The sequence below is a fragment of the Zalophus californianus genome, chromosome 6, assembly GCF_009762305.2.
Source record: "Zalophus californianus isolate mZalCal1 chromosome 6, mZalCal1.pri.v2, whole genome shotgun sequence".
NCBI lineage: Eukaryota > Metazoa > Chordata > Mammalia > Carnivora > Otariidae > Zalophus > Zalophus californianus.
Genome location: NC_045600.1, coordinates 127946664 through 127962066, shown reverse-complemented (window position 1 = coordinate 127962066; position 15403 = coordinate 127946664). Strand labels below are relative to the sequence as shown.

The following is a 15403-nucleotide window of genomic DNA, read 5'->3' as shown; positions in this document are numbered from 1 at the left end:
TAACTTAAATCAAGCCTGAGAGACGAGTGACATAGGCTGACACCTGGTCCTTGGCTACTCTCAACAGAGCAGACCGACAGCCATGAGCTTATAGAGAAACAGAGCAATGATCTCCTTACTTCATGAACGAAGACTGACAGAGCACACAGAACACCACAGCGTTTGCTAAATGCAGGAATAAATGAACAAATTATATTCACTGTGACATCACAGTTCTTAAAACTGTAAGTTTCTGATGATTACACTTGCTTTTTGACACTAAAATATGCCAACATTAAGGATCTAAGTGTTTTGTTGCCCTACGGGGAAGTCACCACGTGAAGGTCTAGTGGGGACCATCCAAGACTTTGACTTATATAATATCATGGGTGCAAATCTTCACATCAGTGAAAAATGTGGCTTTTCTATCTTTCACATCATCATACCTGGGTCCACTGAGACCATACCTGTCGCCTTCCCTGCCCAGGTGTACCTCATAGACACCAGGAGGCCTGTCTAGACGTGTGTGGCTGACCACGCACTATAGGCTCAATGACGATCTTAGTTTGCACATCGGTCGTCACTGGGATATCCTGGGACATGGAACATATGAGAGTAGAGGGCACACGGTTTGCTGACCTGTGATTTCCAGAGCAGAGACTCGCTGTGCCAAAGGATGCCCATCCTCTGTCAACAAGCCCAAGGGAGACAACATGCACCTTCCTCCATTCAAAAATGTTTATGAGAGGTTTCCCAAGTGCCAGCTAATGGACTAGAAAGAGAACAAAGAATGGTGCCCAATATGCCATCCCTGACCTCAGATCACTGCCAGCCTGGGCAAAGACAAGACACAGAGATAAGTCTAAAAAGAGGTTCTAAAGGCTTCTCCAGAACACTTTTGTCAGTTTCCCTCATACTCTGACCATCTTCCATCAATTCCCCCTGCTGGCTGCTTAATCCTGATATCTCTCGACAGAAGCCTGTGTTCTTACTCTGCACACCCTCCAGGCCCCTCCATACTCTTGCCTACGAGACACAGCCTTCACCGCCATCACCATGTGGAGTGGGATTAGCCAAAAACACCCGTGTCCTTTGTGAAATACACTGGCAGGCCCTGGAGCTCCTGGGTCTCCGGGCTGGCTGGGTGCTCTGCTCACACACACAGCTCTACTCCCCTGAGTCAAGGGTACACTTAACCAGGGCTTAACTGTATGTATTCGCAAACCGATTTATGTCACTAAGACTTGCTATGTCAATTAACACGTGTGGTTACATGTTGTGTTAACCAGGGAAACAGGAGAACAAAAGTCGTTTTCGGGAAAACTAACTTAGTGAGTAGCTAAGAATAGACCACTGCCAAATTGGGGGTGGGCAAAACAAGTGTAAAAGATGAGGGGGGAAAAACATAAAAATCTGCCCCGGACTGCCTCACAAGGCTCTTTTATGTTCTACTCCATCTAAGAAAGAAAAAAGAAAAAACAACCTGGGATTTGAACTCCTTTCGTTACAGTTGCAGCTTGCGTGAGGAAGGTGAGATGTAAGTCCAAATAGCAGACACACACCCTCAAAGGAAAAGCTTTCACCCAGACCATGAAATTGGTGAAAAAGTTAACATTTTCATGGCTTACAAAGGATAATGTCTTTACATTTCCCCACTTGGACCAATTTTTTTGGTCAGTTGGCTAAGTGACTAACTACTATCCTGACAGAAGAAAGCACAGCTCTGGTGCCACCTTCATGTTGATGGCCACATTGTGCCATGGTCCGGATTGCTCTACTAGAACCTGCCCTGAACAACGCCCTCCCTCTGTGTTACCCAAAGGCTCTTCCAGCTCCCCAGATTCCATTGGGGCAGCTTTTTTTTTTTTCTTTAAATTTCTTGTTATGTTAATCACCATACATTACATCATTAGTTTTTGATGTAGTGTTCCACGATTCATTGCTTGTGCATAACACCCAGTGCTCCACGCAGAACTTGCCCTCTTTAATACCCATCACCGGGCTAACCCATCCCCCCACCCCCCTCCCCTCTAGAACCCTCAGTTTGTTTTTCAGAGTCCATCATCTCTCATGGTTCGTCTCCCCCTCCAATTCCCCCCCCTTCATTCTTCCCCTCCTGCTATCTTCTTCTTCTTTTTTTTCTTAACATATATTGCATTATTGGTTTCAGAGGTACAGATCTGTGATTCCACAGTCCTGCACAATTCACGGCGCTCACCATAGCACGTACCCTCCCCAATGTCTATCACCCAGCCACCCCATCCCTCCCACCCCACCCCCACTCCAGCAACCCTCAGTTTGTTTCCTGAGATTAAGAATTCCTCATATCAGTGAGGTCATATGATACATGTCTTTCTCTGAGTGACTTATTCCACTCAGCATAACACCCTCCAGTTCCATCCACGTTGTTGCAAATGGCAAGATCTCGTTCCTTTTGATGGCTGCATAATATTCCATTGTATATATACACCACTTCTTCTTTATCCATTCGTCTGTCGATGGACATCTTGGCTCTTTCCACAGTTTGGCTATTGTGGACATTGCTGCTATAAACATCGGGGTGCACGTACCCCTTCAGATCCCTACATTTGTATCTTTGGGGTAAATACTCAGTGCAATTGCTGGATTGTATGATAGCTCTACTTTCAACTTTTTGAGAAACCTCCATACTGTTTTCCAGAGTGGCTGCACCAGCTTGCATTCCCACCAAAAGTGTAGGAGGGTTCCCCTTTCTCCACATCCCCGCCAACATCTGTTGTTTCCTGACTTGCTAATTTTAGCCATTCTGACGGGTGTGAGGTGGTATCTCATTGAGGTTTTGATTCGGATTTCCCTGATGCCGAGCGATGTTGAGCACTTTTTCATGTGTCTGTTGGCCATTTGGATGTCTTCTTTGGAAAAATGTCTGTTCATTCAGAAGTGCCCATTTCTTGATTGCATTATTTGTTCTTTGGGTGTTGAGTTGGATAAGTTCTTTATAGATTTTGGATACTAGCCCTTTATCTGATATGTCATTTGCAAATATCTTCTCCCATTCTGTCGGTTGTCTTTTGGTTTTGTGGACTGTTTCTTTTGCTGTGCAAAAGCTTTTTATCTTGATGAAATCCCAATAGTTCACTTTTGCCCTCGCTTCCCTTGCCTTTGGCGATGTTTCTAGGAAGAAGTTGCTGCAGCTGAGGTCAAAGAGGTTGCTGCCTGTGTTCTCCTTTAGGATTTTGATGGACTCCTGTCTCATGTTTAGGTCTTTCAACCATTTGGGGTCTATTTTTGTGTGTGGTGTGTAAGGAAATGGTCCAGTTTCATTCTTCTGCATGTGGCTGTCCAATTTTCCCAACAACATTTGTTGAAGAGACTGTCTTTTTTCCACTGGACATTCTTTCCTGCTTTGTCAAAGATGAGTTGACCATTGAGTTGAGGGTCCATTTCTGGGCTCTCGATTCTGTTCCATTGATCTATGTGTCTGTTTTTGTGCCACTACCATACTGTCTTGATGATGACAGCTTTGTAATAGAGCTGGAAGTCCGGAATTGTGATGCCGCCAGCTTTGCTCTTCTTTTTCAACATTCCTCTGGCTATTCGGGGTCTTTTCTGGTTCCATACAAATTTTAGGATGATTTGTTCTATTTCTTTGAAAAAAGTGGATGTATTTTGATGGGGATTGCATTGACTGTGTAGATTGCTCTAGGTAGCACTGACATCTTCACAATATTTGTTCTTCCAATCCATGAGCATGGAAAGTTTTTCCATTTCTTTCTGTCTTCCTCAATTTCTTTCATGAGTATTTTATAGTTTTCTGAGTACAGATCCTTTGCCTCTTTGGTTAGATTTATTCCTAGGTATCTTATGGTTTTGGGTGCAATTGTAAATGGGATCGACTCCTTCATTTCTCTCTCTTCTGTCTTGTTGTTGGTGTATAGGAATGCCACTGATTTCTGGGCATTGATTTTATATCCTGCCACTTTACTGAATTCCTGTATGAGTTCTAGCAGTTTTGGGGTGGAGTCTTGGGTTTTCCACATAAATTATCATATCATCTGCAAAGAGTGAGAGTTTCACTTCTTTGCCGATTTGGATGCCTTTGATTTCTTTTTGTTGTCTGACTGCTGTGGCTAGGACTTCTAATACTATGTTGAATAGCAGTGGTGAGAGTGGACATCCCTGCCGCATTCCTGACGTCACAGGGAAAGCTCTCAGTTTTTCCCCGTTGAGAATGACATTTGCTGTAGGTTTTTCATAGATGGCTTTTATGATATTGAGGTAGGTACCCTCCATCCCTATACTCTGAAGAGTTTTGATCAAGAAAGGATGCTGTACTTTGTCAAATGCTTTTTCTGCATCTCTTGAGAGGATCATATGATTCTTGTTCTTTCTTTGGTTAATGCATTGTATCACGTTGATTAATTTGCGGATGTTGAACCAACCTTGCAGCCCAGGGATAAATCCCACTTGGTCATGGTGAATAATCCTTTGAATGTACTGTTGGATCCTATTGGCTAGTATTTTGGTGAGAATTTTTGCATCCATGTTCATCAAGGATATTGGTCCGTAATTCTCCTTTTTGATGGGGTCGTTGTCTGGTTTGGGGATCAAGGTAATGGTGGCCTCATAGAACGAGTTTGGGGGTTTTCCTTCCATTTCTATTTTTTGGAACAGTTTCAGGAGAATGGGTATTAATTCTTCTTGAAATGTTTGGTAGAATTCCCCTGGGAAGCCATCTGGCCCTGGGCTTTTGTTTGTTGGGAGATTTTTGATGACTGCTTCAATTTCCTTAGTGGTTATAGGTCTGTTCAGGTTTTCTCTTTCTTCCTGGTTCAGTTTTGGTAGTGGATACATCTCTAGGAATGCATCCATTTCTTCCAGGTTATCTAATTTGCTGGCATAGAGTTGCTCAGAATATGTTCTTATAATTGTTTGTATTTCTTTGGTGCTGGTTGTGATCGCTCGTCTTTCTTTCATGATTTTGTTGATTTGGGTCCTTTCTCTTTTCTTTTTGATAAGTCTGGCCAGGGGTTTCTCCATCTTGTTCATTCTTTCAGAGAACAAGCTCCTGGTTTCGTTGATCTGTTCTACTGTTCTTTTGGTTTCTATTTCATTGATTTCTGCTCTGATTTTTATTATCTGTCTTCTCCTGCTGGGTTTAGGCTTTCTTTGCTGTTTTTTCTCTAGCTCCTTTAGGTGTAGGGTTAGGCTGTGTATTTGAGACCTTTCTTGTTTCTTGAGAAAGGCTTGTATTGCTATACTTTCCTCTCAGGACCGCCTTTGCTGCATCCCGAAGATTTTGAACAGTTGTGTTTTCATTTTCATTGGTTTCCATGAATTCTTTTAATTCTTTAATTTCCTGGTTGACCCATTCATTCTTTAGTAGGATGCTCTTTAGCCTCCATGTATTTGAGTTCTTTCCGACTTTCCTCTTGTGATTGAGTTCTAGTTTCAAAGCATTGTGGTCTGAAAATATGCAGGGAATAATCCCAATCTTTTGGTACCGGTTGAGACCTGATTTGTGACCCAGGATGTGATATATTCTGGAGAATGTTCCATGGGCACTAGAGAAGAACGTGGATTCCGTTGCTTTGGGATGGAATGTTCTGAATATGTCTGTGAAGTCCATTTGGTCCAGTGTGTCATTTAAGGTCTTTATTTCCTTGTTGATCTTTTGCTTAGATGATCTGTCCATTTCAGTCAGGGGGGTGTTAAAGTCCCCCACTATTATTGTATTGCTGTCAATGTGTTTCTTTGCTTTTGTTATTAATTGCCTTATATAATTGGCTGCTCCCACGTTAGGGGCCTAGATATTTACAATTGTTAGATCTTCTTGTTGGATAGACCCTTTAAGTAGGATACAGTGTCCTTCCTCATCTCTTATTACAGTCTTTGGTTTAAAATCTAATTGGTCTGATATAAGGGTTGCCACCGCAGCTTTCTTTTGGTGTCCATTAGCATGGTAAATGGTTTTCCACCCCCTCACTTTCAATCTGGGGGTGTCTTTGGGTCTGAAATGAGTCTCTTGCAGAGAGCGTATCGATGGGTCTTGTTTTTTAATCCAATCTGATAGCCTGGGTCTTTTGATTGGGGCATTTAGCCCATTCACATTCAGGGTACCTATTGAAAGGTATGAATTTAGTGCCATTGTATTGCCTGTAAGGTGACTGTGACTGTATATTGTCTGTGTTCCCTTCTGGTCTATGCTGCTTTTAGGCTCTCTCTTTGCTTAGAGGACCCCTTTCAAGATTTCTTGTAGGGCTGGTTTTGTGTTTGCAAATTCCTTTAGTTTTTGTTTGTCCTGGAAGCTTTTTATCTCGCCTTCTATTTTCAATGACAGCCTAGCTGGATATAGTATTCTTGGCTGCATATTTTTCTCGTTTAGTGCTCTGAATATATCGTGCCAGTCCTTTCTGGCCTGCCAGGTCTCTGTGGATAGGTCTGTTGCCAATCGAATGTTTCTACCATTATAGGTTACATATCTCTTCTCCCGAGCTGCTTTCAGGACTTTCTCTTTGTCTCTGAGACTCGTAAGTTTTACTATTAGAGGTCGGGGTGTTGACCTATTTTTATTGATTTTGAGAGGGGTTCTCTGTGCCTCCTGGATTTCGATGCCTGTTTCCTTCCCCACATTAGGGAAGTTCTCTGTTATAATTTGCTCCAATATACCTTCTGTCCCTCTCTCTCTTTCTTCTTCTGGGATCCCAAGTATTCTAATGTTCTTTCGTCTTACAGTATTGCTTATCTCTCGAATTCTGCCCTCGTGATCCAGTAGTTGTTTATCTCTCTTTTGCTCAGCTTCTTTATTTTCCGTCATTTGGTCTTCTATACCGCTGATTCTCTCTTCTGCCTCATTTATCCTAGCAGTTAGTGTTGGGGCAGCTTTCTATCCCAGCTTCTCCACCAGTGACTGGCACAGAGCAGGCCCTCTGTGCAAATTTCTTGAACGAATTATCTATTTAATATGGAGGAAAGCACCTCCAAATCGGAGAATCCATATCCCTTACAGGGGTGCTAAGTCTAATGCAGTGGCGGCTTGTTCAACAGAACGACGCAAGTTTCTCTGGCTAGACTCAGTCTTGCCCTCCTACCAAGAGGCCAGGTAGCCATCCAATTCAAGTGAAATGAAGAGCCAAGAGATTGTCCGAGAAGTCAGACCAATAGGAATAATTTAGATATGTTTCTAGTAGTCACTTCGCTGAATGAGTCCTATTTTTCAGTACCATTGCTCAGCTTTTCTGGTTTTCTTTTTCCTGCTTGTTATCTATCTCTACCTACAGCTATCTATAGCCATCCGTCTGTCTGTCTATCTACCTATCAATTCTTTGTTTCGTGTTAACTTTTGAAGGAACTAACTGGTTTTTCAAATGCATTTATTCCAGAGGATGTTAAAAGTCATCTTATATCTGATTTAGAGTTTGATTTGAGATCTTTAAATAAAACTACCGGTAGAGTTTTCAAATGGATCTTCTGAAAATGTTGATGGATTTCAGTGAACTCTGCTCAGTGTGTAGGGGTGATAGAAATAAAATGTCTTGTGAAAAATGTGGCTCCGTCCCATCTTCGGTGACAAGGTGTAAGCACAGTATGCATACCAGGAGAAAATGGTTTGTTGTCAACCTTGGAGAATCCAATCCTACGGAGAACCAACCCGTGAGTCAGTTGTTCATCTGGCTTTGCACTTTTATAAGCCAGTTCCCGTCATCCCGGGCTGGGATCTCTGGAGTGGCCACCAGATGGTTTTTTTCAAACAACAAGGATGCTGTTTGGGAAACCACAATTGGGGGAGATCCAAGCCCTGGCAGAGTGGCCTCACCACATATGGAGGAATGTTTCCTTTGTGACCACTTCTAAGTTTTCTCTGGTGATCAAGTTGGTTGTAAAATGAAAGAGCCTTCTTTGCTCACTCTGCCAGGCCCTGCTGGCCAGAGGGCCTGGTCTCTCAGGAGACAAAACTATGTTTAAAACAGTGTTTAGAAAAGCTTTCTATGCCATCCATAGCTGTACGCCTGCACAGTATGTTATGTGAGCGTTTCAGGACGCCAACCTCAGAAGAGGACTTCCCCAAGGAATGTTCCAGTCAGCAAGATCAGCCAAGAGTGGGATTCTTGGATTTCTGGAGGCTGTGTCTAACACAGATCAGGCATGATCTGGTTTAAAATGTTCAAATGCTAACTAAGTGCCTCATAAATTTACAGTTTGGTGAACTAGCATTGGGCTGGGAGTCTTGATATTTGAGGTTTACATAAACTACTGTTTAGGCTATTTTTAGATTAAATTCGGGATCTCTTGACTGAGAAATGTATGTTGTTTTAGGTTTATGTCCCAGGGCATTTATTACTTCTGGCAACATTATATTGAACAAAAACAGGTAGCATTAAGCACACATGCTGATTCTAACTTTAAGTAACAGTGGGTTAAGGACAAAGGCAGGCCTCACGTCACACGTGACCCAGATTTATCAAACACAATTAACAAGTTAATGGCCTTCAGTTTGATTTTTATCTTAAAACAAATAACACATTGCTTCTGTATTTGCTTTAGGAAATCCAATATATACCACAGAGGGGGTTCTAAGAGAATCCCTACAATGTTTACCCCCTCCTAGCTTCACCCCAAATCCTGAAAAACCATGGAGAGGGCTGGGTGTTCTAGGCTTGGTGTATCTGCCATGTTGAAAGCTTTGGTTTTACCTGGCTCTAAGCCTACCTGTCTGTTTCCCAGAAGCTTTGGGATTCTGACATCAGGATGCAATCAGGTCCCACACCTCCCCTCAAAGTAGTCTTGCCTGGGAACCTAGGGCAAAAGCTCCGGTGATGTGGCCTCTCCACTGGAGGGGTCCTCAGCCAGCCCAGGCCCTATCCTAGTAACTCTGTGGGCGGATGGACAGTCCCTTTTCAGGAAATGCTCACTGACACTATAGTAACAGGGATGGCTCAGGGCAGTTTCTAGGAAATGAGAGGCAGATTTGTATTAGTTAATATTACTTAACATGATAATAACCAACACCCCAGGCTTTATGCTAGGAGGAAAATTCTCAACTGTCAGTACTTCTTTGCCAAGAACCACGCTATGCCCTCGATCTTCAGGTACTCAGAAATGTCACCTACACGTGTTGAAAGTCACTAGGGGTAACAGGCTGTACTCCCTTATACAGGCTAAATTGTCATCGTCACCCGTAAGCCCACTGAGGAGAACCAAACAAGTAGGCAGTGATCACATCAAAATCCTCTCACCAGAGAGAAGTCTTTGTTTGTTTTTGGTTGTGCACAGGGAAATGAGCCTATCAGCCTTGTGCAACCACCAGAGTAGATCTAGGGTCCCTACAGGTTCAGCTTAACCTCCTACACATGCAGGATCACCGTGGGAAAAATTATCCTAAAACGCCACGAAATTCGGAATCACCAATGGGCAAATCATGATCAATAGAGTGCTGGTGTGAAATGGGCTTTGCTGTAGCGGATTACATCAGAGTAGGTGAAGATGTACTTATACTGTACAAGACCTGTACAGTATAAGCCGCTCTCTTCCCTAGCCAGAGCACTCAAGGAACGAAAACACTCACGTTCTTGAATTGATACATAAGGGATTTTGAGGTCAGGTATCTGAGTCAGGTCTGTCCTCTCCTCAGTCTTGCCCAGGACTGCGTAGGTGTGCGCATGCACGCATGTGCATTTATTCACACGGAAGATTCACATCAAATGGGCTGTTAATTTTTCATTTAACAAAAATTCAACTAACTACGGTGAGAGAGAGGTAAAGAGAGAAAAAGAAAAGAGAGGAGGAGCGTGGCCTGGGTGACGGTGCCCCTCGCTCTGGTCCCTGAGTGTGTACGCTTGTGTGCGCAAGAGCGTGCCCGCCCTCAGTGAGTGTGACAGAGCTGGGTAGATGCCCCTCCCTCAGGAGTCTCAGGGCTGCCCTCTGTGAGCCCAGCGTCACGCTGAGGGTGATTCCGCTGTTTCACAACACCCAGTTTTCATTCAACACGGGCACAAGGTACGAAGTCTTGACAGGTGACGTTAACATTTTATCCCCACGGCAGGAGGAAGATCGGGTGTGATGGACTCGGTGCCGGGTGCCTTGATGTGGCACCTCTGAAAAGTGATTTTTAGAGGTAATGCTGGTATCATTTTCACCTTTTATTCTTGTTTCAGAATCTCGCCGTACAAACAGTTGAGTATTTTCACTTTTATTTCCAATTATACCTTCACAGCCTCCAGAGGAAGCAAACACTTCCTCCACTCTTGATGAACCCCTTCAGGTGCTGTAAAACTAAGGGAGATTTACTTAAGGTCATACACCAGGTTAGACTCCTCGCTGCCAGCCTGCCTCTTTTTTCCGAGACTATTTTTCCGGGCCAGGTAGACCAGAGCAGGCACCGAGCCGCTCAGTGATGAGGCTTCACCCCTTCCAGAACCTTCCCCCACAGACTCCCCTCTGCTTGGACATGTGCACACACAGCAGCTGGCTTTAAGCCCCAGCTGGCTTCCAATTTTTTGATAGTTTTAATGAAAATATGTAAACGAAGAGATAAAATTCAAAGGGATACATGTACCCCTATGTTTATAACAGCAATATTTACAACGGCCAAGATATGAAAGCAGTCCAAGTGTCCGTTGACAGATGAATGGATAAAGAAGATGTGGCATATATACAGAATGGAATATTATTTAGCCACAAAAAGAATGAAATTTTGCCACTTGCAGCAACACGGACGGAGCTGGAGAGTATAATGCTAAGCGAAATAAGTCAGAGAAAGGCAAATACCATATGCTTTCACTCAGATGCGGAATTTAAGAAACAAACAAACAAAAAAGGGTAAAAAAGAGAGAGACCAACCAAGAAACAGACTCTTTAACTGTAGAGAACAAACTGATGGTTACCAGAGGGGAGGTAGGTGGGGGATGGCTGAAAAAGGTGATAGGGATTAAGAAGGGCACTGGTGATGAGCACAGGGTAATGTACAGAAGTGCTGAATCACTATATTGCACACCTGAAATTAACATTACACTGTATATCAACTACACTAGAATTAAAATTTTAAAAATTTAAAAAATACTATGTGGAAAAAACAATTTCTGTTTTTCTGAAAGTGGATTGTTTATGAGTAGACTCAATTCAACTCTAGTAGATTACAGATGTGTAGACATGCCAAAAACTGTACATATTCAGTAAAGTGTATTAAGATTTGGATTTCTCTCAAGAATTGTCAAAATGAAAGTCTGACTGTGTGTGTGAGTGTGTGTGTAAGGTTAGGATATTTGCCATCTTGTAATTTCTTTTTTATTTTTTTAAAAAATTTATTTGAGAGAGGGCACACGTGCGTGAGCATGGGATGGGGGGCAGACTCCCCGCTGAGTGTGGAGTCCAACGTGGGGCTCGATCCCACAACCCAGAGATCACAACCTGAGCTGAAACCAAGAGTTGGACTCTCAACTGACTGTGCCACCCAGATGCCCCTTGTAATTTTTTTAAAAGATTCTTGAAATAAAATGAATTCTGAAAGAATCTGCCAATTAGGTGAAGTTTTTGATAATAACATACCCAAAGGAGAAAGAAAAAAAGAGAGATGATAGGAAACTCCTCTTCTCATGCAGAAGCAAGTGCTACATTTGAGAGTCCTGGCTTTGGAGTCACACTGATCGGGATGAGAATTCCAGCCCTGCCTCTTGAGAGAGCATCCTGCCTCTACACCCCCTTCTCCTCATCTATGACTGCACAGGGATGACATTCTTAATGTCATTCACTTATTTGTTCCTTCATTCTACAAACATCTGTCAAATGCCTTCCCCGACCAGCCACTGGTCTAGGTGCTGGCACAGGCTGTGCCCCTGCCTTCACGGAGTCTGTATTCTAAAGGAACAGAAGTGAGGTGTCCATGGGAAAACACACACACACGCCTGAGTGAGGGAAAATGGCAGCCCCCCAGCCGCAAGCCCGGGTGCCCTCAGAGAGCCGCCAAGTTCATGAGGGAAGTGGGGAGTACCACGCCCAAGGGAAGGTGGTGACTGCAAGTGTGAGACCCCCGAACAGCAGCCTCGTGGGAGCCTCAGAAGCCCAACTGCTCTCGGCAGGCAGTCATCCCATCCAAGCCCGCAGACACCCCAGGATGCCTGTGAAGGATAATGGCTGATGACCCCTGGTCTGTGCTATGTGTTGACCTCCGAAGCAAGAGGATGAAGTTGGGGGTCCGTGGCACCGCCTCCCGTTCCTTTTCATCTCCCAGCAGCAGATCTAGGGTTGAACCCGCAGGTCAGGCTCTTGCTCGTTTCCCTGCGCATCCAGCAGCCAGGGGTTGGTAAAGGCGCGGGGCCTGGAGGACTGAAGCTATTGCCATCTTCATGAAAGGCTGTTTTCTGGCTCTGATAACTCTTCCTGACTCATCAGCCCAGGTGCCTCTGCTCCCGCCCGCCCCTGACAAAGATGGTCCTCACACAGTGAGACGGACCCCCCTTCCCTGCTCCACCAGCTCTCAGAACAGGGCAGGGCACGGGGCAGGGCTCAAGAAATGGCTGGAAAATAAAAGCAGCCCATGAACATCTAGGTCCATATGGCAGCCCGCCAGCCCACAGAACAGAGGCTACCTGGAGGTGTCCTTCCTCTGCCTCATAAACATAAGGCAACTCCATGATGGGAGGGTCCCCAACATGAACAAATGAATGGCACCTCCTTGGGAGGCTCACAGCCTTCTCTGCACAGTGCCCTCGCTCCTTCAAGCCTTCTATGAGTGCACCCAGAGCTGATGCATGCAAACATGTGTGTCGTTACTTCCACAGACTTGGAATCAAATGATGCTTGAAAATTTAACCAAGAAAAAAAAAATCTACAAAGTGATGTTGACTTCTGACCTGGGAAGACATTCTATAAAAGGGGAGGGGAGTGTGTGAAGGGGACTCCAGGCAAACATTCCAAAGAGGTTTAGAGCTGCAGCTGCATCAGTGGAATAAGGATTTGCCTCCCAAGGGTGACAGCACTGATTCAGACGGAAAGGCTACAGAGTGTTCAGAAAAAAAACTCTACCTCTGATAAGGTAAGCAGAATGAGTCAAGAGTCATTCTTCTTCCTTCTTCTCTTTAGCTTTTCCCCGCCACCCCCGAATTATCTCAGGTATTTTAAGAACCTTGCTCCCATAAGATTTTCGGCTCATCGAGTTCCACAGAAAGTCCTTTTCATTTGGGACGGCACTGAATAGCCAGATTAATTTGGGGAGAACTAGAATCACTGAAATTCTGAGTCTTGCCATCCTAGGACAGAGGCACCTGTTTATCTTTCCAGGATTTCTTGAATGACCCCTGGCAAATTTTATTTTATATAAAAAGGTCTCACATTTCTTATTCGCCTCATTCTTGGGTATTCCACATGGTTGGTAGATGTGGTGAATGAGGTCTGCTTTTTATTCTTCTGTAACCGATCTGCCTGTGTACAGGAAAGCCATGGGTTATCATATATGAATCTTATGACTGGCACCAATGTGAACACAGTGGTTTCAACAGTTTGTCGGATGATTCTCTTACCACATGCAGATAACAACCACTTTGACTCTTCTCTTTCAATATTTATACCTCATTTCTTGCCTTATGAAATTTGGCAGACTTCCAAAACAATGGGAAATATTAGTTAACCACATGGGCACCTCTACCCTGGTCCCAAGTCTAATGGAAATGTTTTTAATACATACACACTGAATACATCTGCTCTAGATTGCTTGTAGGTAAGCATACTTGATCAACTCAAGGACATCTTCTAAATAATCATTTGAAGAGGACTTCCTCACTGCCATTTCAAAGTAAACACTAAGACAGTCTGACGTAGTGGACAGAGTGATGGTCCAAGGAGAAAGAGGTCATCGTTGGAGTTAAAGATTTGCCCCAATTAGCTGGGGGACCTGACACAAGGCTTCAACCATCCCAAGCCTGTTTTCTTAGCTGGGAAGTGTGGGGCTTGAACCAGATGACTATGAAAAGTTTTCCAGTTCAGGATGTAATCATTTCATGATTCTCAATCTAGAAGACTGAATGCAACTTAAGGTGGAGTTGCTATTCACTCTTTCAGTAAGAGCTAATTGAACAGGACCCTGTACCAGGCATTTTCAGGGCACCAGTTATACGGCAATAAATGGCATACACAGTCCCGCCTGCAGGAAGCTCACAGTCTGGCGGTGATCACAGATAAATCAATAAGTGCGGACCTATGCTGTCCAATGAAACTTCCTGTAATGAAGGAAAATCTCTGTGTGTGCTGTCCACTATGGTGGCCACTGACCACAGGTGGCTACTGAGTGTTTAAAATGTGCTAGTGTCACTGAGGAACTCAAGTTCTTATCTTATTAAATTTTAATTAAGGTAAATTTAAAGATCCACCTGTGGGTGAGTGCTACCGTGCTGGACCATACAGGTGTAGGCAATAACGTGACTGAACTAATTTGAATACCATCATTGGGAGCTGTGGATGTCATCACATTGGTATAAGACTATATCCATACCCACAAATTACTTACAGAATTACAGACTCAGGGAGAAATAAGACAACCCAATGACACACCTGGAAAAGAATTAGTGGCTAGGTGTAGATACTAGGAGCTAAAAGCCATGGACATTTAGAGAAGGGAAACTTCCACAGGTTATCTCATAGTGACTTTTTGTATGCCCTTCATTTACGTCTAGTTTTTTCCACCTGCTGATGGTTGTGCTGATGATGCCATCTGTGAAAAGCCCTCTAAAACCCAGGGCTGGAGCGGAATGTATTAGAAGAACCTGTATTAGAAGAACCCTCTCTGCAGGCTTTACACAGCATCCAAGAAAATGAAAGAATGTGGGCCTAAATTGATTTAGACAATGAGGTGCCTGAAGAGCATACATAATCTCCAACAGAAAGAGGGACACCTCCTCTGTGCAATTAAATCTGGGGCATTCTCAGTGTCAGATCAATTGAGTCAAAGAATGACATAAGATAATGTGCCTTTGCTAATTAAAAAAGTGAATGGTGAGATACAGTAAGGCAGAGCAAAGGAGATAATTCTACTGCTGAAAAGGTCTGTGAGGCTCTCTTTTGCTTTTCAGAAGAAAATTTATTAAAAAAAATCTTTTTATTTCAAAAGAAGACTACAAAAGCAGTGAGCTCTTCTAAAACTAACCACAGACACAGTGAATGCCATCCTGGCCCCAGAGCTGTCATCCCTGCCTGCTCTGGGCCTAGAATGCAGACCTGCTGAAGCCCAGAATGCTATGAGCCGCATGTAGACACCATCAGCTCCAGGTGCTGGCAGCATCGACAAGTCTGAGCTCCCTCTGTTCCCCCACCCTCCCAAATTGCACGATGGTTCACTGGGATTCCTGTCCTTCAAGGCTATGGTGGGCCTTCATTTGGCTTGGCTGTATTTGATGGAGTCATGTGTGGGACATGGGAATGAAGTAGAGAAACTGAAGGACTCCATAAAAGCTGCATT

General features: G+C 43.8%; 1 protein-coding gene across 1 annotated transcript in view; it reads right to left on the bottom strand.

Annotated features, from left to right (window-relative positions):
* ADAMTS17 (ADAM metallopeptidase with thrombospondin type 1 motif 17) overlaps positions 1-15403 on the bottom strand; it is a 353771-nt gene that overhangs the window by 171668 nt on the left and 166700 nt on the right. The gene's annotated exons all lie outside the window — the stretch shown is intronic.